Raw genomic sequence first — 23,677 nt, forward strand, 5'->3', positions numbered from 1 at the left:
GACACTTGTATCAGAGGGGTACCGTGTCCTGTGGGACAATTAAAACATATAAAAGGTGCTTTTTTATGGTTTGGCAGTTGACAAAATCTGTTGGTGAAAAAGTATTTTCATTTTGTCCACCTAAATTAATTCAGTCCAAATTTCCCCTAGACAAATTCCTTAAAGGGGTTTTCCCACTTTGCTAAATCAGCCTGAGCTGCAGTCACTCTGCTGGTAACTTCCTGCTTTTCTGCAGATAAGGCTGGGCGGGCTTAGGCAGCTAGACTGAAGCCTGGCCACACCTCCTTATGACATCACACTGAGAGCTGAGTCCTGTGTGCTCGTTCATGTGAAAAGTATGACTCACAGTCTGGCATCCTGCAGTGTCTGAGGCCCCTCCCCCTGCTGGGGAATCAGCTCTGCTACACCTATCTTCCCTGAACCTCTTTATATAGAGCCCAGCTACATCTGTCGTCTGTGCGCCCCGCATCACGGATCCATTCACTTCAATGGGTCCGCAATCCGGGAGATGCGGTGCACTGAGCGAAACCCCACGGAAGCTCCTCAGAGTGCTTCTGTGGGGTTTCTGGCCGTCCCTTCGCATTGCAAAAAAGTCGTGCTTGCACTACTTTTTTTGCAGAACGGATGGATCACGGATCCATTCAAGTGAATGGGTCTTGGATCTGTCTGCGGCAGCTGCACGGATGTTGCCCGCACATAGGGTACCACAATTTACGGTCCCCAATGCATGGAACGGCCAACACACATTCATGTAGATGAGCCCTAACGGAGAGATGGCGGGGAATTTATCTGTGTAGAGAAAGCAGAAGGGGGAATGGTAAATTCTTGCTTTGTAAATTCTCAAGTACACTCTTTGTGCCGCCATATGGTTTTATATTGCACCATAATTCAGAAGTATTCTCTCCTAGAACAGTCCATAATGCAATTAGAAGCATGCATAGGTAGTGTATAGCCCCATAGACTTTTATTGGAACATAACAGAGATGGCGGGCATTTTTACCAGAGAGATGGCGGGGCATTTTTACCAGAGAGATGGCGGGGCATTTTTACCAGAGAGATGGCGGGGCATTTTTACCAGAGAGATGGCGGGGCATTTTTTTACCAGAGAGATGGCGGGGCATTTTTTTTACCAGAGAGATGGCGGGCATTTTTTTACCAGAGAGATGGCGGGGCATTTTTACCAGAGAGATGGCGGGGCATTTTTACCAGAGAGATGGCGGGGAATTTTTACCAGAGAGATGGCGGGGCATTTATCCGTGTAGAGAAAGCAGAATGGGAAATTCTTGCTTTGTAAAGTCTCAAGTACTCTTTGTGCCGCCATATGGTTTTATATTGCGCTATAATTCAGAAGTATTCTCTCCTAGAACAGTCCATAATGCAAGGCATGCAGAGGTAGTGTATAGCCCCATAGACTTCTATTGAAGTTCTGTTCTCTGTGTGCTGCCATATGGTGTCATTATATGGCACTATGATACAGAAGTGCCGCCATATTGTGCAACTATCGGACAGTACTATCCAGCAGTATTCTCCCCTAGAACATGTCGCAATGAAAGCAGAGGCATGTGGAGGTGCAGTGTGGCCCTGTTGACTTCTCTTGGGGCCACATTACTATTTCATACAACTAGCAGCTTGTGTTGGGCAGTTGGACATCAGCCCATGCTAATGTCAGGAAGCGCAAAGCAGGGGCCACCTTATCAGAGAAGCAGTGGGGCCAGCTGTTATGTGACCTGACAAGGGGACAGAGCACATAGTGAGGTCTGATCAGGGACAGAGCTGGAGGACGCTGAGCACGTTCCTTCACTACCCGGCAGAGCAGAGTGTAATCTGACTCCTCTCCAGCCCCTCCTCCCTCTCTCCCAAGTCTGCAGTGTAAACAGAGCATTCGTGGCTCTGTGTCAGAAGCAGCAGAAGGAAATGAACGGCCGGCTGTGCGCATTCATGAAAGAGAGGAGAGGCCGGCCACTGGATGATGTGGTTAATCTGCGCAGGCGCGGCGCCTGCATTCGGCAGGGAGAGTTGGCCGTAACTAGGGGAGACACATGACAACACAGAGGTAGGAGGGGAAGGATTTTATCAAAAAGGAAGGGAATTGGCTAATACATTGTATTTACAAAAATGATCACAGTTATATCATTAGCAGATTAAACAGTGATCATTGAAATGGGACAACCCCTTTAATAAAAAGTAGTCACTTTGTGGTTGTTTGTCAGGTTTCATACTGTACAACACGTGTTCTGACGGTGTGGTGCTATAAAAAACCAGCCTAGTGGATATAATTAAATATAATGGGTTGAAGGAAATAATCACAGGTCCAGCTTCAATATAACCCTTAATAGTAAATATTCTTTATTAATTCATTTAACGCACAGTCCATGTACAAGAAGTCCACCCATATACTAAGAAGAGGAGGTTTAGTGACCCTGGTAATAATACTACATCTAGGCCCTGTGCCCAGGGGCGACTCCTGATGGTGGAGACCCCCCGTCCTCGAACCTCACTAGCAGCTCCTAGTTCACCCTATGGTAAGCGGGCTGGTAATAACCGTATGGGTGGACTATGTTGGGCATGGACCGAACAGGATTACCCTAAATGCACAGTGTATACTACCCTATCGGTAGGGATACCAAAAGGTACACGATGCAACTGGCTACAACACAAAACACAACAAAAAAACGACACCTAAGAGGATACCTAGTAAAGGCACAGACGTGTCTGTGCTTAAAACCCCAATCAACTGAAAAAAGTCAAGATGGCCAATAGATAAGACAAAACCCTCATAGACCTATGCAATAAGGCCTGAACAAATGGGCATACCTTAAGGCAAATCAGACTGTCCCTGAGAATGAAGAGACCATTCTTCCTGCATGTCCTAAATAACGGAGACAAGTAATAAGCCATTTGTTCCCACATAAGCATAGTGATCTGCTGAACAGTAGTAAGGTGGCTGGGATTACTCACTGTTAATGCCGGCAGACTGCTACTCCTCCCATGATCAATACCTTCTCCCAGGTTCCAACATTGAGCCATGAATGGCCGTCCCCTCTTATACTGATACTCTCCCCTTAATGAATTGAATAATAACCCCCTGTGGTGGCTACGCTGTGCGATAATAGGCACATGGTGCGTTCCACTGTGGAGCGCACGCCGCACACAGGACTTCCGGTATCGGCACCCGGATGTGACGTCAGTGCGTTTCACCGTGGAACGCACGCCGCACATCGATCTTCTGGTGAGCGGCTCTTGAATGTGACGTCAGGTCCCCAGCGCTGCAGGCCGAAGCTAGACTCAGTACAGGCAGGCTGGAGACTATGAATGGCGTGCGATTAGTACGTCATAGCCATTGGACCTGAACAAAAAATGGGACCAATGGGAGGTCGGGCCATAGTGGTATATGTATCCGGAGTGTGATAAACAGAAAAGGGTCAACATATAATAGATACGGCAGTTAGATGTTGCCTTCTCTAGACGGGCCAAAATTAGCCAGGTTATTATACATATAAGGGTAAGGGGTATGGGAGCTAACTATTGGAGAGTGGTTAGGCCATTTTAGGGGGGGATAGGGCAAACGTAGACGCGCAGTCATAGATATATAAAAGGATATGTCACAGATATAGAAATCAGTGAAAAATATATTGATTCACTGTCAATGATAACAACGCTGGGCGCTTCGCGCACCCGGCATAGTATCTTGGCACGAAAAAAATCAACCGAACCCGTGGGTTGCGAGGGGGTAAAGGAAAGGGTAAGGGAAAAAGGGGAAGGGAAGACAGGAGAATATACCCAGGATAGACCAGAGGGTCAGACGGTAAACACAGTCACAGGAAACATGAGAATGTAAGTCTTTCATTGAGCCCTAGGGGGGACTGGGACCGGAGTCTGTGGATCCATTCACATTCTTTTTGTAGAATTCTCCTATCCCAGTCACCCCCGCGGGGGGACGGATGAACCACGTCAAGAACAGTAAAGCGGAGAGATCTCGGATCACAGTTATGGACCTCATTAACATGTGTTGCGATCGGGGTCACTTCCTTATTCTTAACGTCATTCACATGTTCGAGAATTCGTCTTCTGAACTCTCTGACTGTCTTGCCAACATAGTCCAAGGGGCAACTACACTGGCAGAGGTAGACTAGTCCCTTCGATCTGCAATTAATAAAATCGCGTATCAAAAAGATCTGACCCGTAGTTGATCCAATAATGCTCTTAGTAGTGTTAAGGTATTCACATGCTTTGCATCTGCCGCATCTGAAAACGCCCAGCGGCTGCCGGTCTAGCCAAGTGCCCTCTTTTACTGGTGTTGTAAAATGACTGGTCACCAGTCGGTCTCTAAGACTTTTCCCTTTTCTATAGGAGACAGACGGACGCTCAGACACAATTTCAGAGAGATCAGGGTCCATCTTCAGGATGGCCCAATATTTGTTTAGAATTTTCTTAACATCCTGATTGGAAGTGTCAAAGTTTGAGATAATTCTCAACGGCTGGGGACTATCTATTCTCATTTTTGGGGTAAGTAGGTTGCTACATGCCTTAGACCGTGCATGTTTAAAGGCATCATTGAGCACTGTCTGTGGGTAGCCTCTCGCCACAAATCTGGCCTGAAGGGCCCTCGCTTCACTGAAGAAGGCTTCATCACTGGAGCAGTTTCTCCGTGCTCGGAGATATTGCCCTCTTGGAATACCCTGTTTAAGGGAAGGGGGATGATAGCTGCTCCAGTGAAGAAGAGAATTTGTGGCCGTAGTCTTCCTGAATAAATTAGTGGATAGATGATCCCCTGTAATTGTCACTTTTGACGTCCAAAAATGTAATACTGGATGGATCCTGTTCATAAGTAAAGTGGAGGCCAATATTGTTACTGTTAAGGTCTGAGACAAAGTGTTTAAAATCCATCAGATCACCCTTCCACACAACAAACACGTCGTCGATATAACGGGTCCAGAAATGAATATTTCTGGACCACCACACTTCATGGTCAGGGAAGACGTGTGTATCCTCCCACCAGCCCAGGAAGAGATTGGCATAGGTGGGGGCGCAAGGGCTCCCCATCGCCGTCCCCCTGAGCTGGTGGTAGAATTTAGAATCAAATAGAAAGAAATTGTGCGTTAAGGTAAATTCAAGTAGCCTGATGATAAAGCTATTGTGTGATCTGTATTGTATGCCCCTAGCACCTAGAAAGTATTCAATGGCTTTGAGGCCATGTGTATGTGGAATGGAACTATAAAGAGCCTCAACATCGATGCTACAGAGGATACAATCCGGATCTAGAACGAGAGCGCCAATTTTGTTGAGGAAGTCCATTGTGTCCCTCGTATATGCTGGGAGGGACACAACGAACTCCCTCAACACCTTGTCTAGATAGACCCCACAGTTCTGGGTGAGTGAGTTGACCCCTGATACTATAGGGCGGCCCTTCAATGGGTTAAACCCTTTATGAACCTTGGGGAGCCCATATAAGGTCGCTATCAGGGGTTTGATGGGTAGCATAAACTCAAATTCAGGAGTCCCTATCATCTTCATCTCCAGGCCAGCCAGCAGAATCTGTTTGAGATCAACCAAGAATTTCTCAGTAGGATTGGAGGGTAGAATTCTATAACCTTCTCTATCCTTGAGGAGGTCCCGGCACATCTGAATATATTTGTTATTATCAAGAATAACTAGATTGCCGCCTTTGTCAGAAGGTTTAATTACGATACTGCGGTCTTTTTCTAGAGACTGTAAAGCCTGCATCTCTGTTCTAGAGAGATTGAAGGATCTTGGGCCCACACGAGCCAACTGTTCGAGCTCATTCGTAACCATCTGTAGAAATATGTCCACATGCTCGTAATTAGCTGGTGGGGGCATTTTCTTACTTTTGGGTTTTAATGTTGTGAATGGGCCTGTTCCACTTATCCGATTGTGGTCTCGGTTCAGATCGACGAGGGTTTGAAGATTGTCAAAATCGCCCTCATCCAAACCTAATCTAGTGCAGGTTTCTCTATTGGAGGTTCGGAAAAACTTATGCCACTTCAGTCTCCTACAGAAGAGGTGTAGGTCCTTAGTCCATGAAAATAGACTAAAGTTGGTGGTGGGCACAAAGGACAGGCCCCTCTTAAGGACCCCCACCTCAACCGCAGAGAGACTTCTAGTGGACAAGTTGACGATCTGAAGATCTATGATTGACCCTTGTCCTTCTAGCCCCGTAGGTGATAAGGCATCACGCTCTTCTCTAAAAAATAAGAAGTCGACGGTTGTGGTTGAGTTTGGGTATTGGAAGAACCAGAGGGAGGCGAGGAGGAGAAGGTATTTGGGTAACCAGGTCTCCGTGTCCCCCGTCCCCTGCCTCTGTGACCACCGCCCCTCTGCCATCCTTGACCACCCCGTCGTCTCGTGCTCTGCCGTCCCGGGTTGGAAGAGCTACCGGACAGTTTAGAAAAAGGCTCAGTATCGGAGGAGTCGACCTCTGAGGAAGAGAGTTCGCAACTTCCTACCGGTCCCGGTGTTATGGTATATGCTCGATTATCCCTGAATTCACTCAAATCCCTCACGAACTGTCGGTGCTTACGTTCTTTAACCACTTCAGCCCCGCTAGGTGAAACCCCCTTCATGACCAGGCCACTTTTTACACTTCGGCACTACACTCCTTTCACCGTTTATCGCTCGGTCATGCAACTTACCACCCAAATGAATTTTACCTCCTTTTCTTCTCACTAATGGAGCTTTCATTTGGTGGTATTTTATTGCTGCTGACATTTTTACTTTTTTTGTTATTAATCAAAATATAACGATTTTTTTGCAAAAAAATGACATTTTTCACTTTCAGCTGTGAAATTTTGCAAAAAAAACGACATCCATATATAAATTTTTCGCTAAATTTATAGTTCTACATGTCTTTGATAAAAAAAAAATGTTTGGGCAATAAAAAATTGTTTGGGTAAAAGTTATAGCATTTACAAACTATGGTACAAAAATGTGAATTTCCGCTTTTTGAAACGGCTCTGATTTTCTGAGCACCTGTCATGTTTCCTGAGGTTCTACAATGCCCAAACAGTATAACTACCCCACAAATGACCCCATTTCGGAAAGTAGACACCCTAAGGTATTCGCTGATGGGCATAGTGAGTTCATAGAACTTTTTATTTTTTGTCACAAGTTAGCGGAAAATGATGATGATTTTTATATATATTTTTTCTTACAAAGTCTCATATTCCACTAACTTGCGACAAAAAATAAAAAATTCTAGGAACTCGCCATGCCCCTCACAGAATACCTTGGGGTGTCTTCTTTCCAAAATGGGGTCACTTGTGGGGTAGTTATACTGCCCTGGCAATTTAGGGGCCCAAATGTGTGAGAAGAACTTTGCAATCAAAATGTGTAAGAAATGACCGGTGAAATCCGAAAGGTGCACTTTGGAATATGCGCCCCTTTGCCCACCTTGGCAGCAAAAAAGTGTCACACATGTGGTATCGCCGTACTCAGGAGAAGTTGGGGAATGTGTTTTGGGGTGTCATTTTACATATACCCATGCTGGGTGAGAGAAATATCTTGGCAAAAGACAACTTTTCCCATTTTTTTATACAAAGTTGGCATTTGACCAAGATATTTTTCTCACCCAGCATGGGTATATGTAAAATGACACGCCAAAACACATTCCCCAACTTCTCCTGAGTACGGCGATACCAGATGTGTCACACTTTTTTGCTGCCAAGGTGGGCAAAGGGGCACATATTCCAAAGTGCACCTTTCGGATTTTGCAGGGCATTTTTTACACATTTTGATTGCAAGGTACTTCTCAAACATTTGGGCCCCTAAATTGCCAGGGCAGTATAACTACGCCACAAGTGACCCCATTTTGGAAAGAAGACACCCCAAGGTATTCCGTGAGGGGCACGGCGAGTTCCTAGAATTTTTTATTTTTTGTCACAAGTTAGCGGAAAATTATGATTTTTTTTTTTTTCTCTTTTTTCCTTACAAAGTCTCATATTCCACTAACTTGCGACAAAAAATAAAAAATTCTAGGAACTCGCCATGCCCCTCACGGAATACCTTGGGGTGTCTTCTTTCCAAAATGGGGTCACTTGTGGCGTAGTTATACTGCCCTGGCAATTTAGGGGCCCATATGTGTGAGAAGTACTTTGCAATCAAAATCTGTAAAAAATGACCGGTGAAATACGAAAGGTGCACTTTGGAATATGCGCCCCTTTGCCCACCTTGGCATCAAAAAAGTGTCACACATCTGGTATCACCGTACTCAGGAGAAGTTGGGGAATGTGTTTTGGGGTGTCATTTTACATATACCCATGCTGGGTGAGAGAAATATCTTGGCAAACGACAACTTTTCCCATTTTTTTATACAAAGTTGGCATTTGACCAAGATATTTTTCTCACCCAGCATGGGTATATGTAAAATGACACCCCAAAACACATTCCCCAACTTCTCCTGAGTACGGCGATACCAGATGTGTCACACTTTTTTGCTGCCAAGGTGGGCAAAGGGGCACATATTCCAAAGTGCACCTTTCGGATTTTGCAGGGCATTTTTTACACATTTTGATTGCAAGGTACTTCTCACACATTTGGGCCCCTAAATTGCCAGGGCAGTATAACTACGCCACAAGTAACCCCATTTTGGAAAGAAGACACCCCAAGGTATTCCGTGAGGGGCACGGCGAGTTCCTAGAATTTTTTATTTTTTGTCACAAGTTAGCGGAAAATTATGATTTTTTTTTTTTCTCTTTTTTCCTTACAAAGTCTCATATTCCACTAACTTGCGACAAAAAATAAAAAATTCTAGGAACTCGCCATGCCCCTCACGGAATACCTTGGGGTGTCTTCTTTCCAAAATGGGGTCACTTGTGGCGTAGTTATACTGCCCTGGCAATTTAGGGGCCCATATGTGTGAGAAGTACTTTGCAATCAAAATCTGTAAAAAATGACCGGTGAAATACGAAAGGTGCACTTTGGAATATGCGCCCCTTTGCCCACCTTGGCATCAAAAAAGTGTCACACATCTGGTATCGCCGTACTCAGGAGAAGTTGGGGAATGTGTTTTGGGGTGTCATTTTACATATACCCATGCTGGGTGAGAGAAATATCTTGGCAAACGACAACTTTTCCCATTTTTTTATACAAAGTTGGCATTTGACCAAGATATTTTTCTCACCCAGCATGGGTATATGTAAAATGACACCCCAAAACACATTCCCCAACTTCTTCTGAGTACGGCGATACCAGATGTGTCACACTTTTTTGCTGCCAAGGTGGGCAAAGGGGCACATATTCCAAAGTGCACCTTTCGGATTTTGCAGGGCATTTTTTACACATTTTGATTGCAAGGTACTTCTCACACATTTGGGCCCCTAAATTGCCAGGGCAGTATAACTACGCCACAAGTAACCCCATTTTGGAAAGAAGACACCCCAAGGTATTCCGTGAGGGGCACGGCGAGTTCCTAGAATTTTTTATTTTTTGTCACAAGTTAGCGGAAAATTATGATTTTTTTTTTTTCTCTTTTTTCCTTACAAAGTCTCATATTCCACTAACTTGCGACAAAAAATAAAAAATTCTAGGAACTCGCCATGCCCCTCACGGAATACCTTGGGGTGTCTTCTTTCCAAAATGGGGTCACTTGTGGCGTAGTTATACTGCCCTGGCAATTTAGGGGCCCATATGTGTGAGAAGTACTTTGCAATCAAAATCTGTAAAAAATGACCGGTGAAATACGAAAGGTGCACTTTGGAATATGCGCCCCTTTGCCCACCTTGGCATCAAAAAAGTGTCACACATCTGGTATCGCCGTACTCAGGAGAAGTTGGGGAATGTGTTTTGGGGTGTCATTTTACATATACCCATGCTGGGTGAGAGAAATATCTTGGCAAACGACAACTTTTCCCATTTTTTTATACAAAGTTGGCATTTGACCAAGATATTTTTCTCACCCAGCATGGGTATATGTAAAATGACACCCCAAAACACATTCCCTAACTTCTTCTGAGTACGGCGATACCAGATGTGTCACACTTTTTTGCAGCCTAGATGCGCAAAGGGGCCCAAATTCCTTTTAGAGGGCATTTTTAGACATTTGGATCCCAGACTTCTTCTCACGCTTTAGGGCCCCTAAAAAGCCAGGGCAGTATAAATACCCCACATGTGACCCCACTTTGGAAAGAAGACACCCCAAGGTATCCAATGAGGGGCCTGGCAAGTTCATAGAAATTTTTTTTTTTTCGCATAAGTTAGCGGAAATTGATTTTTTTTTGTTTTTTCTCACAAAGTCTCACTTTCCGCTAACTTAGGACAAAAATTTCAATCTTTCATGGACTCAATATGCCCCTCAGCAAATACCTTGGGGTGTCTTCTTTCCAAAATGGGGTCAGTTGTGGGGTGTTTGTACTGCCCTGGCATTTGAGGGTCTCCGCAATCATTACATGTATGGCCAGCATTAGGAGTTTCTGCTATTCTCCTTATATTGAGCATACAGGTAATGAGATTTTTTTTTCCGTTCAGCCTCTGGGCTGAAAGAAAAAAATGAACGGCACAGATTTCTTCATTCGCATCGATCAATGTGGATGAAAAAATCTCTGCCAAAAAAAAAAAATGGAGGGGAAAGGCGTCTGCCAGGACGCTCCGCCCTACATCCATACCCACTTAGCTCGTATGCCCTGGCAAACCAGATTTCTCCATTCGCATCAATCGATGTGGATGAATAAATCATTGCCGGGATTTTTTTTTTTATATATATATATATATATATATATATACAAAATGCTTGCCAAAGCATAGGAACGCCGCCTCCTCCTCAGCTCGTATGCCTTGGCAAACGTATCTGTCACTGCAGAGGAGAAAATCCCGTCTTGCAGCGCCGCATACACCGACTTGCGTGTAATCTGACAGCAGCGCAATGCTTCTGTCAGAATGCACATCGGTGCTGCAGCTAGTAGATCGGTTGGTCCACCTGGAAGGTAAAAAGACAAAAAATAAATAAAAAAGAAAAAACCAGGCCACAACGCAATAATTTTATTAACTTTGGAACAGAACATGTAACTTTAACTTTTGGAACTAAACATTAACCTGTTTGCTTACCTGTTTTTTTTTTTTTTGTTTTTTTTTGTTTTTTTACCTTTATAGAACAAACCTCTCCTTCCCCATGGGTCAATGTGCAAAGCGCAAATCGCCCAAAGATGTGGCGAAGTGCGTTATGCACTTTGTCCCATGTGAAAGGAGACGTTTGCAGCAGCTGTGAGTGAATGGGCCCTAATAGCCCTGTGTGCCTATCCTGGTGAGATGTGATCCCTATGCTAGGTGTACCTGTGTGTGGTACTTTCGGAAACACTCCCCTAAGCATAGGGCAGGGTGGTCGGGACAGTCAGGACAGAAATAACGGGTGTCACGCCTTATTCCACTCCTGCTACAGACACGACATTTTTTTCGGGGTGGCGGTCGGTTTGAGGTACCAGCAACGACACTGGGGAAGTGTCGCTCGTGTAGACGGCTAACTACACTGGTGGATGGGGCCACGGAACCTCCTGGATACAGGAGGTTCGCGATGATCTCTTCCTGAAATTTGAGGAAGGATCCAGTTCTCCCAGCCTTACTGTAGAGAACAAAACTATTGTACAGAGCCAATTGAATTAAATATACAGACACCTTCTTATACCAGCGTCTGGTGCGTCGGGAAACTAAATACGGAGCCAACATCTGGTCATTGAAGTCGACCCCTCCCATGTGGAGGTTATAGTCGTGGACTGAGAGGGGCTTTTCAATGACACGGGTTGCTCGCTCAATTTGGATTGTCGTGTCTGCGTGAATGGAGGAGAGCATGTAAACGTCACGCTTGTCTCTCCATTTCACCGCGAGCAGTTCTTCGTTACACAGTGCGGCCCTCTGCCCCCTTGCAAGACGGGTGGTAACGAGCCGTTGGGGGAAGCCCGCGCGACTAGTTCGCGCGGTACCACAGGCGCCAATCCGTTCTAGAAACAAATGCCTAAAGAGGGCCACACTTGTGTAAAAATTGTCCACATAAAGATGGTACCCCTTGCCGAATAAGGGTGACACCAAGTCCCAAACTGTCTTCCCACTGCTCCCCAGGTAGTCAGGGCAACCGACCGGCTCCAGGGTCTGATCTTTTCCCTCATAGACCCGAAATTTGTGGGTATAGCCTGTGGCCCTTTCACAGAGCTTATACAATTTGACCCCATACCGGGCGCGCTTGCTTGGGATGTATTGTTTGAAGCCAAGGCGCCCGGTAAAATGTATTAGGGACTCGTCTATGCAGATGTTTTGCTCAGGGGTATACAAATCTGCAAATTTCTGGTTGAAATGGTCTATGAGGGGCCGAATTTTGTGGAGCCGGTCAAAAGCAGGGTGGCCCCTGGGACGGGAGGCGGTGTTGTCGCTAAAGTGCAGGAAACGCAGGATGACCTCAAATCGTGTCCTGGACATAGCAGCAGAGAACATGGGCATGTGATGAATTGGGTTCGTGGACCAATATGACCGCAATTCATGTTTTTTTGTCAGGCCCATGTTGAGGAGGAGGCCCAGAAAAGTTTTAAATTCGGAAACTTGGACTGGTTTCCACCGGAAAGGCTGGGCATAAAAGCTTTCCGGGTTAGCGGTGATAAATTGTGTGGCATACCGGTTTGTCTCTGCCACGACTAAGTCTAAAAGCTCCGCAGTCAAGAACAGCTCAAAAAATCCCAGGGCCGAACCGATCTGAGCCGTCTCAACCCGAACTCCAGACTGGGCGGTGAAAGGGAAAACTACGGGTGCGGCTGAAGTTGGGGACTGCCAATCAGGGTTTGCCAGCACCTCTGGGATTCTAGGGGCTCTACGGGCACGTCTTTGCGGTGGCTGCGACGGGGTCACTACTGCACGTGCCACCGTACCAGCTTCAACTGCCCTTCTGGTGCTCGCTACTTCACCAGGTTGTACGGCAGTGCTGGTACTAGGTCCAGGAAGGGCTGGGCTGCTGGTGTATGCCTCACCACGTAATCCGACAGCACCAGCCCCACTCTGCTGCTCTTGAAGCGGATCCTGCGCAACCTGCGGTCTAGCGACACGGGGCCGGGTACGCCTGGTGCTATCAGGGACCTCAGCCTCCTCGTCCGAACTTTGGGTCAGAGAGCCACTGCTTTCTACAGGTTCGTATTCTGACCCGCTGGATTCATCAGATGAGGGTTCCCACTCCTCATCCGACTGGGTCAGAAGCCTGTAGGCCTCTTCAGAGGAATACCCCCTGTTTGACATGTGGGCAACTCAATTTAGGGGTATTCCCTGAGACTACCCAAGAAAAAAAAAGCAAGCCTGTCTTACAAAGGGGAGGCTAGCGAAGTACCGGAGGCTGCTGCGGTTGATAAAAAATATCAAAACTGATTTTTTTATCGCCGCAGTGCGTGTAAAGTGAATGTGCAGTGATCAAAAAAAAAAAATTTTTTTGTCACTGCGGTGGGGCGGGTGTGGGCGAACGCACGTGTGGGCGACCGATCAGGCCTGATCGGGCAAACACTGCGTTTTGGGTGGAGGGCGAACTAAAGTGACACTAGTACTATTATAGATCTGACCGTGATCAGTTTTGATCACTTTCAGATACTATAAAAGTACAAATGCTGATTAGCGATACGCTAATCAGCGAATAACGGACTGCGGTGCGGTGGGCTGGGCGCTAACTGATCGCTAACTACCTAACCAAGGGACCTAAACTATATCTAAAACCTAACTGTCAATAACAGTGAAAAAAAAAGTGACAGTTTGCACTGATCACTTTTTTCCTTTCACTAGTGATTGACAGGGGGGGATAAAAGGGGTGATCAAAGGGTTAATTGGGGTGATCTGGGGGCTAAATGTGGTGTGGTGGGTACTCACAGTAAAGATGTGCTCCTCTGCTCCTCTGCTGGAACCAACCGACCAAAAGAAGGAGCAGAGGAGCACAGCAGCCATATAACCCCATCATATTTACTAATATGTGGGGTTATATGGCTGCTGATTGGATTTTTTAAAAATCAGCAGCCTGCCAGCCAATGATCGTGGCCGGCAGGCTGCTGACGAAATAGTCTTCTGCGAAATGCCGGCCCGCGATGCGCATGCGCGGGCCGGCTGTGACGTAATCTCGCGTCTCGCGAGAGGACGCGCCGATGCGTCCAGGAGGAACTAAACAACCACCTCCCGGACGCATCGGTGCGTACAGCGGTCGGGAGGTGGTTAATCAAGACCTGAAAGCGTTCAACCGAGGTCTGGAGGGACGTCTCACGTCTTGAGAAATCAGGGTCCTCTTTGAGTTTAAGAGCACTCTCTATTTGCTCATGCAGTTTTTTAGAGGTCAACTCAAACATATGTTTTTCTTCTTCAAGCAGTAAGTTCATCAGATTGAGTGAACTCAGGGTAAGCATCTCCTCCCATTTGACTAGAAGAGAGGGGGATGAAATTCTATCAGCCGGTTTGACACGAAGGCGAAGCCCTCGTGGGACAATTTTATGTCCAATGTAACTCTCTAGGGATTTGATCTCCCACCACGACTTTATGTTCTCTTTATAGCAATTGTACAGATCGTTGAAGACCTGTTTACTGGTGGCCTGCTGGCCTATACCCGGTATATCCCTATCAGAGAATATATCCCTCGCTTCAATAGCTAGGGCTTCGGTGAATAAAGTCCCTGAAAGAAAACTTGCCATACTCTAGTTTAGAATACCAAAATCCAGCCTAGTGGATATAATTAAATATAATGGGTTGAAGGAAATAATCACAGGTCCAGCTTCAATATAACCCTTAATAGTAAATATTCTTTATTAATTCATTTAACGCACAGTAAGTCCTATCTTGTCCATGTACAAGAAGTCCACCCATATACTAAGAAGAGGAGGTTTAGTGACCCTGGTAATAATACTACATCTAGGCCCTGTGCCCAGGGGCGACTCCTGATGGTGGAGACCCCCCGTCCTCGAACCTCACTAGCAGCTCCTAGTTCACCCTATGGTAAGCGGGCTGGTAATAACCGTATGGGTGGACTATGTTGGGCATGGACCGATCAGGATTACCCTAAATGCACAGTGTATATTACCCTATCGGTAGGGATACCAAAAGGTACACGATGCAACTGGCTACAACACAAAACACAACAAAAAAACGACACCTAAGAGGATACCTAGTAAAGGCACATACGTGTCTGTGCTTAAAACCCCAATCAACTGAAAAAAGTCAAGATGGCCAATAGATAAGACAAAACCCTCATAGACCTATGCAATAAGCCCTGAACAAATGGGCATACCTTAAGGCAAATCAGACTGTCCCTGAGAATGAAGAGACCATGGCTTATTACTTGTCTCCGTTATTTAGGACATGCAGGAAGAATGGTCTCTTCATTCTCAGGGACAGTCTGATTTGCCTTAAGGTATGCCCATTGCACCGGCCCCACTCACTGTTGTATAATCTTATCTAACCTGTAGGCATTGTTAAAATATAATAGCTTTCTGGATTTCACTTATCTCACCCAGCTTAGGTATCTGGGTTGGATATACACGCCTCCCAGCACTTATACTGTACACATCACCACAATGGATATAAAAAAGAGGTTGAGATTAGCTGGTCTGAAGTATACGGTAGTTTGCTATTTCCTGAGAGAGAGGAGGGATAGGTGTCTTTTTGTCTTGAATAATGATAGTAGTATCACTTAAAGTAAGGGGGTTAAGAGAAAGATTTAAAAGGTTCACCATTTTTTGGATGAACGGGATACATGCCAGCTGTCATCTGCCTGCAACAAACACATTTGGATAGGGACTCCTTGAGGTGGGTGGAGAAGAGATGGATAGTGGGTGGATATCACTCTATATATACACATCATATTGTAGAGGAGTATCCATTTTGGTACACAAACTTAATTTTGAACATGTAGCATGCAATAGGGTTGTTTTGAGTATCAAATTTTCGATATCCAATCAATACTTTTGCCTGGTATCGACCTCGATACCAGGTTTTTGCCTTTTTCCAATACTAGGCTTCCCTATTGTGAAGTCTAGTATCAGAGAACAATGAGCACGCTGCTCTCGGCGCGCTCTGTGTTCTCCTCAGCAGCAAAGGGGAGAAGGAAGCAGTCTCTGCATCCCCCCTGTGCCGCTGCCACCAATGAGGAGAGAGGGGCGGGTGCACTGCACCACCAATGAAAGTAGATGTTTATCCCCTTAAGGACCGGGCTCATTTTCACCTTCAGGACCAGTCCATTTTTTGCAATTCTGACCACTGTCACTTTATGTGGTGATAACTTTAAAACGCTTTGACTTATCCAGGCCATTATGAGACTGTTTTTTCGTCACATATTGTCACGGTCTGGAGTCAGGCTCGGAGGCCAGTAGCTATAGCAGCGGAGCAGATATTCACACTGGTCACCCTGGCTGATGACACGGGTTCACCTGAGGTGCGGGGTCTAAGTACTAACCGGTATTCGCCAGAGCTCCTGATGGTGGAGATGGACTTTGCTGCGTGTTAGTACCAGGTCGCGGTCCTCAGGATAGCCCCAGCAGGAGGTGAGCAAGCCGAGGTCCAGTAGCAGATAAAGCAGACAGGGATCAAGCAGAATGACCAGCAAGTTTAGAGTCGTGAACCAACCTGAGGGCTTCTACTCGAACTGATTCAGGTACATAGAGGCAATGCGCTTGAGTCCAAAAACCGTTGCTGTACTTGAGGTTAAAGTCTTTAGGAGGATGATTAAGAAGTGGGTCATTCTCATACCCCTTCTTGAGAAGATTAAGAAAGGTCTTAGAACTCATGGCCCCTAGAAAGTTCTTTTGAGGCAGGATCGTACATTCAGAGTTGCTTTCCTGGAGAGGCCCAGACAACATCTGTGACAGGGCATCAGCCTTACCATTCCTTGACCCAGGGCGGTACGAGTTAACGAAATTGAACCTCGAGAAGAAAAGGGTCCAACGTGCTTGTCTAGATGACAACCTCTTGGCAGAATGAATAAATTCTAAATTTTTGTGATCCGTGAGAACGGTTACAGGGTGCTTAGCCCCTTCCAGCAGGTGCCTCCACTCAGAAAATGCTTGCTTAATTGCCAGCAGCTCCTTGTTTCCAATGTCATAATTCTTCTCGGCTAGAGACATCAGTCGAGAGAAATAAGCACAAGGATGAAGCTGCATTTTTTCTCCAATTCGCTGAGAAAGAATAGCTCCCACAGCAGAATCTGAAGCATCAACTTCTACGATGAAAGGTAGTTCAGGATCTGGATGTACCAGTATTGGTGCAGTAGTGAAGAGAGTCTTTAGTTTACTAAAGGCAGCTTGTGACTCAGATGACCACAAAAAGGGTATTCCTTTCTTTGTCATCTGTGTAATTGGAGCTATTACCTTGGAGAAATTCCTTATAAATCTCCTGTAAAAGTTGGCAAATCCAACAAATCGTTGTATCTCCTTAACATTCGTAGGGACAGGCCAATCCACCACTGCTTTGATCTTATCGGGATCCATGCTTACCCCTTCTAGTTTTATGTAAAGTTGATTCTGCCTTAGTCTCTTGAGGACAATACAGACATGCTTGTGGTGTTCTTCCAAATTATCAGAAAAAATTAGAATATCATCCAAATAGGCTATTACAAACTGATCCAGCAAATCTCGGAAAACATCATTAATAAAATGTTGAAAAGTTGCGGGAGCATTGCACAGTCCAAAGGGCATGACCAAAGACTCAAAATGTCCATATCTGGTTCTGAAAGCAGTTTTCCATTCATCTCCAGGACGAATCCGGACAAGGTTGTATGCCCCCCGTAAATCTAATTTGGTAAAGAGCTTGGCGGAGCGGAGTCTCTCGAGCATTTCTGGAATCAGTGGAAGTGGATAGCGATTTTTAATTGTGATCCTGTTTAAATCTCTGTAGTCGATACACGGACGCAGGGTTGAGTCCTTTTTCTCCACGAAGAACAAGGCTGCCCCAGCAGGAGAGGTTGAGTGTCTGATAAAACCCTTCTCCAGATTCTCATTAAGCCACTCCCGGAGCACCTTCAGCTCAGGTTCTGATAAAGAAAAAAGGCAATTAAAGGGTATTTCTGCCCCTGGAAGCAATTCAATGGGGCAATCATACGAGCGATGAGGAGGCGTCTGATCGGCGTTCTTTTTATCACAAACGTCACGAAACTCAAGATATTGTGGAGGTAGCTTGTCATATGACTGGGTAGTTACCATAACTGCTTGTGAATCCAGGGTTGGTGGAGGGCTTATTTGATAAGATTCCCTGCAATGTTTTTTGCAATGGTCAGAGGTAAAACTTAAAGAACGTGTTTCCCAGTTGATGGAGGGATTATAGATAGAGAACCAAGGAATGCCCAGGATGATAGGGAACTTGGGTGATGTGATCAGCTGAAAACTGATAGTCTCCTGATGGTCAGTCTCAATTAGGAGTTTAAGTGAAACAGTCTCATGGGTAACAGGTCCTGAAGATAAGGGTGAGCCATCCACAGTTTCCATATCAACAGGGGTGAGTTTATTTCTTATTTGAATGTTATGATTTTGGGCAAATTCAATGTCCATGAAGTTTCCCCCGGCCCCTGAGTCCAGCATAGCAGAACAAGGTATTTCACCATCCTCGACGATAAGCTTTATAGGGATGATAAAATGAGTTGATAAAGAATTGACTTTATTTGCTTCCTGAATCAAAGGAGAGACAGACTGAGAAATTGAGTTTATTTGTTCAGATACAACATCAGTTGCCGCAATTGTTCTTCTAAATTTATTGGGACAATTAATTGCGTAGTGTCCAGCGTTTCCACAATAAAGACATAAGTTCTCTGAACGTCGTCTTTAATTCTCCTGAGTAGTAATAGATCTTTTAATAGCATCCACCTGCATAGGTTCAGGACTGTCAGAATCTGGAAGAACTCTTGGACCCTTAGGAGTAAACTGGCTAGTAGAAAAACGCATGTCACCATTACTGCCTAGGATTCCCAGTCTCTCTTTTCTCCTTTCAGTAAGCCTCTGATCAATTCGAATACATAATTTAATAAAAGCCTCAAGGTCTTCAGGACTTTCTAATCTGGCTAGCTCATCTTTTACTTGTTCAGAGAGTCCTTGACGGAACTGACTCTTTTGTGCTGCTGGATTCCAATTGGTATCTAAGATCCAACGTCTGAATTCTGTGGTGTACTCTGCAACAGAGCGTCTACCCTGCCTTAATTTGTGTAATTTTGCCTCAGCAGTAGCGCAGCGGTTAGGATCATCAAAAACTTGATTCATAGCAGCCACAAAATTATTGAAATTATCCAGGATGACATCATCTTTCTCCACATAAGGGGAGGCCCAGGCTAAGGCTTCCTCAGTCAGGAGATTAATAATAAACAGCACCCTTTTCCTGTCAGAAGTAAATGCAGCTGGTTGCATCTGAAAGTATATACGACACTGATTAAGGAAACCTCTGTAATGGTGACGGTCTCCATTAAACTTGAGTGGTAGGGGCATTCGTGCGTTAGTATCTACAGCAGCAGTATCATGGGAACGAAAGTCCCACAATTGTCTATGCAGATCAAGGATGCCCTCTTGTAGCCCTTTCACTTCAATTTGTAAATCAGCAAACTTTTCCTGGTAGTTAACACCAAATGCCTGCAACTCAGAGATTTGTACCCTGAGAGGAGCCACAGCAGCTGCTACAGCGGCCTCCATGTTTTGGGCCAGATTATTCTGTCACGGTCTGGAGTCAGGCTCGGAGGCCAGTAGCTATAGCAGCGGAGCAGATATTCACACTGGTCACCCTGGCTGATGACACGGGTTCACCTGAGGTGCGGGGTCTAAGTACTAACCGGTATTCGCCAGAGCTCCTGATGGTGGAGATGGACTTTGCTGCGTGTTAGTACCAGGTCGCGGTCCTCAGGATAGCCCCAGCAGGAGGTGAGCAAGCCGAGGTCCAGTAGCAGATAAAGCAGACAGGGATCAAGCAGAAGCGTGGTTGAATAACAAGCCAAAGTCGGTAACAAATAGTGCAGGTTGGGATTAAGCAGGAGCGTAGTCGAGGAGCAAGCCAAATGTCAGTAACGGATGGTAGCAGAGATGCGGTCGGCAGCAGTATAGACAAGAGCAAGATATTGGCTGGTAAAGGCACAATAATCTGGCAACCAGGAAGTGCAGAGACATGGCTTAAATCAGGAAGTTCATGGGAGGAGCAAGGGGTTCAAGGTTCAAGGCAAACAAGATTCAAGACAAGATCATTCAAGGAATAGTCTAAGGAACTGTCCAGCACTTCAGGTGGCTCAGCAAGTAGAGACACCGCCAGACACAGCAGAGGTCCCAGGTTCAAGTCCAGATCCTAACACATATTGTACTTCATGACACTGGTAAAATGGAGTAAAAATATTCATTTTTATTTATAAAAAAATATTAAATTTGCAAAAAATTTGGAAAACTCTGCAAATTTCCAAGTTTAAATTTCTCTACTTCTATAATACATATTAATACCTACAAACATAGTTATTACTCTACATTTCCCATATGTCTTCTTCGTGTTAGGATCATTTTGGGAATGACATTTTATTTTTGGGGGACGTTACAAGGCTTAGAAATTTAGAAGTAAATCTTGAAATTTCTCAGAAATTTTCAAAAAAACAACTTTCTAACGATCAGTTTAGGTCTGAAGTCACTTTGTGAAGCTTACATGATAGTGGGATGAAATGACGGTTAAATTGGCACCATTGTGGGGGGCATACGCTTTTTTGATTGCTTGGTGTTGCACTTTTAGTGACGTAAGGTATTTTCTTAGAGCAGGTCGTTATGGACGTGGCGATACCCAATATGTATACTTTCTTTTATTTTTTTAAATTTTACACAATAATATCATTTTCGAAACAAAAAAAAAAATCATGTTATAGTGTCTCCATAGTCTGAGACCCATAGTTTTAATTTTTTTGGGCCATTGGGCTCATTTTTTGCGTGATGAGGTGACGATTTGATTGGTACTATTTTGACGTACATGCGACTTTTTTGATCACTTTTATCAAGTTTTTTGGGAAGTAAGGTGGGAAAAATTTCAATTTCCTCATAGTTTTTTTTTTTATGACGTTCAATATGCGGTGAAAGTAACATGACAGTTTTATACATCAGGTCGTTATGGACGCAGCGATATCTAATATGTGTAGTGTATTTTATTTTTTTATTTTTATTCAGAGATAAATGTGTTTTTTTATCTTTTTTTTTACATTTTTTTTTACCAAAACCCACTTGGTTCTTGAAGATCCAGTGGGTCTGATATCTGTATAATACAGTACAGTACACTATATAGTGTACTGTACTGTATTTTACTTACACTTTGTCTGAACAGATTTCTGCCTTTAGCACAGATCTGTTCAGCACCATGGACAGCAGGATGCCTGAGAAGGCTTCCTGTTGCCATGGGAACCTTCCCGGTCTGCCAGAACAGAGCAGACCCTATCCTGTCGGGTGGCTGCAAGGGCACAGAAGCCCCCCCGATGGGAGAAGGAGGGAGCTCCTTGACTGTTAACCTCTTCCATAGAGTGGTCCTTACGGACCGCGGTATGGAAAGAGTTAAACGGCTGACATCACAGCACAGATGTCAGCCGTTTATACCAGAGTGTCAGCAATGTGCTGACACTCTGGTATACCCACTGGACGCCAATGAATATTCAAGAGGAGGCGGGCGGAGGATCGCGATCCCACCTGCCGCACCTCCCGCACCGCCTGCAACCCCCGCAGGCATAAAATCATTCAGGGGTGCAGGGGGGGGGGGTGAAAAATCTTTATTTTTGACATTTTAAAGTTTCTGATTAGAGTTGAGCGAACACCTGGATGTTCGGGTTCGAGAAGTTCGGCCGAACTTCCCGGAAATGTTCGGGTTCGGTATCCGAACCCGATCCGAACTTCGTCCCGAACCCGAACCCCATTGAAGTCAATGGGGACCCGAACTTTTCGGCACTAAAACGGCTGTAAAACAGCCCAGGAAAGGGCTAGAGGGCTGCAAAAGGCAGCAACATGTAGGTAAATCCCCCGCAAACAAATGTGGATAGGGAAATGAATTAAAATAAAAATTAAATAAATAAAAATTAACCAAAATCTATTGGAGAGAGGTCCCATAGCAGAGAATCTGGCTTCCCGTCACACACCACTGGAACAGTCCATTCTCAGATATTTAGGCCCCGGCACCCAGGCAGAGGAGAGAGGTCCCGTAACAGAGAATCTGGCTTCATGTCAGCAGAGAATCAGTCTTCATATCATAGCAGAGAATCAGGCTTCACGTCAGCAACCAGTGCAACAGTCCATTGGCATATATTTAGGCCCAGCACACAGGCAGAGGAGAGAGGTCCCGTAACAAAGGATCTGGCTTCATGTCAGCAGAGAATTGGACTGCATGTCATAGCAGAGAATGAGGCTTCACGTCAGCCACCACTGCAACAGTCCATTGGCATATATTTAGGCCCAGCACCCAGGCAGAGGAGAGAGGTCCCGTAACAGACAATCTGGCTTCATGTCAGCAGAGAATCAGTCTTCATATCATAGCAGAGAATCAGGCTTCACGTCAGCCACCAGTGCAACAGTCCATTGGCATATATTTAGGCCCAGCACACAGGCAGAGGAGAGAGGTCCCGTAACAGACAATCTGGCTTCATGTCAGCAGAGAATTAGTCTGCATGTCATAGCAGAGAATGAGGCTTCACGTCAGCCACCACTGCAACAGTCCATTGGCATATATTTAGGCCCAGCACACAGGCAGAGGAGAGAGGTCCCGTAACAGACAATCTGGCTTCATGTCAGCAGAGAATCAGTCTTCATATCATAGCAGAGAATCAGGCTTCACGTCAACCACCAGTGCAACAGTCCATTGGCATATATTTAGGCCCAGCACCCAGGCAGAGGAGAGAGGTCCCGTAACAGAGAATCTGGCTTCATGTCAGCAGAGAATTAGTCTGCATGTCATAGCAGAGAATGAGGCTTCAAGTCAGCCACCACTGCAACAGTCCATTGGCATATATTTAGGCCCAGCACCCAGGCAGAGGAGAGAGGTCCCGTAACAGACAATCTGGCTTCATGTCAGCAGAGAATCAGTCTTCATATCATAGCAGAGAATCAGGCTTCACGTCAGCCACCAGTGCAACAGTCCATTGGCATATATTTAGGCCCAGCACACAGGCAGAGGAGAGAGGTACCGTAACAGAGAATCAGTCTTCATGTCAGCAGAGAAATAGTCTGCATGTCATAGCAGAGAATCAGGCTTCACGTCACCCAACATTGGAACAGTCCATTGGCATATATTTAGGCCCCGCCACCCAGACAGAGGAGAGGTTCATTCAACTTTGGGTAGCCTCGCAATATAATGGTAAAATGAAAATAAAAATAGGATTGAATGAGGAAGTGCCCTGGAGTCCAATAATATATGGTTAAGGGGAGGTAGTTAATGTTTAATCTGGACAAGGGACGGACAGGTCCTGTGGGATCCATGCCTGGTTCATTTTTATGAACGTCAGCTTGTCCACATTGGCTGTAGACAGGCGGCTGCGTTTGTCTGTAATAACGCCCCCTGCCGTGCTGAATACACGTTCAGACAAAACGCTGGCCGCCGGGCAGGCCAGCACCTCCAAGGCATAAAAGGCTAGCTCTGGCCACGTGGACAATTTAGAGACCCAGAAGTTGAATGGGGCCGAACCATCAGTCAGTACGTGGAGGGGTGTGCACACGTACTGTTCCACCATGTTAGTGAAATGTTGCCTCCTGCTAACACGTTGCGTATC

At 45.4% G+C, this 23,677-nt stretch overlaps 1 protein-coding gene across 1 annotated transcript in view; it reads right to left on the minus strand.

Moving 5' to 3' along the window:
- The window catches only part of LOC122920076 (low-density lipoprotein receptor-related protein 5-like), an 833,413-nt gene that overhangs the window by 421,170 nt on the left and 388,566 nt on the right, over positions 1-23,677 (minus strand).

Source organism: Bufo gargarizans, chromosome 10 (genome assembly GCF_014858855.1).
Source record: "Bufo gargarizans isolate SCDJY-AF-19 chromosome 10, ASM1485885v1, whole genome shotgun sequence".
Classification (NCBI taxonomy): domain Eukaryota; kingdom Metazoa; phylum Chordata; class Amphibia; order Anura; family Bufonidae; genus Bufo; species Bufo gargarizans.